The sequence below is a fragment of the Lactuca serriola genome, chromosome 4 (assembly GCF_051521515.1).
Source record: "Lactuca serriola cultivar US96UC23 chromosome 4, Lser_US96UC23_V15, whole genome shotgun sequence".
Classification (NCBI taxonomy): domain Eukaryota; kingdom Viridiplantae; phylum Streptophyta; class Magnoliopsida; order Asterales; family Asteraceae; genus Lactuca; species Lactuca serriola.
Window position 1 is genome coordinate 95,139,483 of NC_136411.1, and position 2,488 is coordinate 95,141,970.

The 2,488-nt window shown below is 34.4% G+C and overlaps 1 pseudogene; it reads left to right on the plus strand.

Annotated features, from left to right (window-relative positions):
- The first annotated feature begins 1,349 nt into the window (after window positions 1-1,349).
- On the plus strand, window positions 1,350-2,162 carry LOC145098625 (isocitrate dehydrogenase [NADP] pseudogene; annotated as a pseudogene).
- Window positions 2,163-2,488: the final 326 nt, after the last annotated feature.

Sequence of the window (2,488 nt, forward strand, 5' to 3'; positions counted from 1 at the left end):
ATATGATTGAATTGATTTGTATGAATCCTGTTAAAGGGTGAACATGATGGATCTGTTAGAAAAGAAGAGGTGCAGGTGTTATATGTATTGCTTGTAGAGTAGCACGAAGCTTTTTGGATGACATTCTTTTTAATCTCATTCTATTGAGCTATATGTTATATGTATTGCTTGTAGAGTATGTACAATATATGTTAGGCTTTTGATTATTTTTAATGTTAAGTTAAAAAGGCTTGGATATTTTAAACGAATATTCACAAAAATGAATTTTTAATCAAAATAATATAATAGAATCAATATTAGAAAATGAAAAATAAAAAACTTATGTACCCTAAAAAATAGATAGATTAAAAATAAATACCTTTTCTTACCTGAGTATGTGGAATATCAGTGTAATTTATAGCAGAAACTATTGCTTTATCACCCTTTGAGCCTGCAGCAAGTAACAAAAAAAATGTAACTCATTGTAACCATATGCATATTGTAATGCACAATTATGAAAAAAATTAACGAACATTAGCATTTAGCAAGTTATGTGTGAAGAAAGGTTCACATAATGCAAGCTTGGATATTATACTTTGAAGCATGCGTTTGTTGCTTCTGGCTCTAAGGATTTGAACATTGGTGGGACAGAGATGATGAATACAAGACAATGTTAAATGAAAAGCTTCAAGTTACAGATGGCGGTGGTTTGATACAGGTGTACAGAAAAGAATTTGAAGATAGGCTTTCCTTATTAGGCATGATCATGTTTATACAAATTATAATTATTTAAGAACCCATGTTTTAATGTGGTTTTTGAATCTGACCCTTGGCTGTAAATAAACATTGTAAAGGGGTTTATATTCTAATATTCATAAAACAAGATAGTAAGATAAGTTGGTGTATATATTTTGGTTTTAGAAAGGTGTGAGAGACCAAAAGAATTGAACATGTGTGTGGTTATGTATTATGTATGTATGTATGTTTGGATGTAACCATTACCCAAAAGAATGGATCTTCTTTGAAAACAAGGGAAAAGTGGAGGGACCGAATTGTAATATTGTGTGCTTTTTGTTTTCATCGACCCACATGCAAGCAAAATACTCCAATTATGGAGACAGAGACTTCATTCTTCAGGGGACTAGCCGTTAGCAACGATTACACTCTGATCGATGACTTAGGATCGTTGAATCATGAGGGGGATGTCGAAGAATACATAGAGAATTTCCAAGCCTTATCAGTTTTTATTCCATACCAATCAGATGAGCAATGAATTGGAATATTTATTCGTGGTTTGCAAGCGGACATAAAGAACTGGCTTAGGTTACTCCGACCAACCACCTGTGAGAAAGCAATTGATCTCGCCCGACATGTTGCCACCGCTCCAGGAGGTTTACAGTTTCACGGGTGTTGGAGCTTTGTCAATGTAAAACATTGATAAGTCCATTGTTACTTTTGTTGAAGCCTCAATGAACATAACTTATCAGAAAAAATGGCCATTTTATCTTAGCACCAAGAATACCATCCTCAAGAAACATGATGAAAGATTTAAAGACATATTTCAAGAGGTTTATGAAAGAAACACGAAGTCAAAGTTTGAGGCTGCTCATGTATGGTATGAACATAATCTTATCGATGACGTGGTTGCCTATGCTCTCAAGAGTGATGAAAGGTATGTCTGGGAATGCAAAAATTGTGATGGTGATCTTCAAAGCGATTTCCTAGCTCAAGGATTCAGATCTCATGAATTGATAACATCAGTCTGGGTGTGTCTGAATGGAAAGACTATTGAAGTTGAAACAACCTATCCACTTGTGACACGGCATTACAGGGTGCACCAAAAGAGAGGCAAAACCAGCAAAATCAGCATAGCCTCAATTTGTGTATGGACCTGTGTGCTGACCCACATGACAACATTGGATAACAATTCTAAGCTTCTTGATTTTAATGAGAAATTTGAGGCAGCATGTATAGACACTTTTGAATTTGGAAAGATGATAAAGGATCTTGCAATTATCATGATTTGGACTGTTTTACAAACTCTAGGCTTGAGGACAAGCCTCTACTTCAAGATGGTGGTATTGATAGAGAATGTGATAAAGAATGGATCTTCTTTGAAAACAAGGGAAAAGTGGAGGGATCGAATTGTAATATTGTGTGCTTTCTGTTTTGCTCTTATGTAGAAACATCCCTACGTAGCACTGTTATTGAGACAAAACAAAATGCTGAAGGTAGTCATAAGAAAAGGTAGGCATTAGGCAAAGGGTAATCTGGTCTTTGTTGCGTTGGGTGTTACATTTTCACTCCTGAAATTTTTTGTATGTGATGAAAATTGACAGGGATTATTTTTTTTTTCATAAAATACTTGAGGCCTGAAGTATTTTAACTAAAAAATATATGTAAGAAAGTACAAATACGTGAGTTATTATATGACCTTAACCTTTTAATAATTTGCCAAGTACATGGCACGTAGGTTGCATGTCAGCAAACACTTATCATATATTTTTTT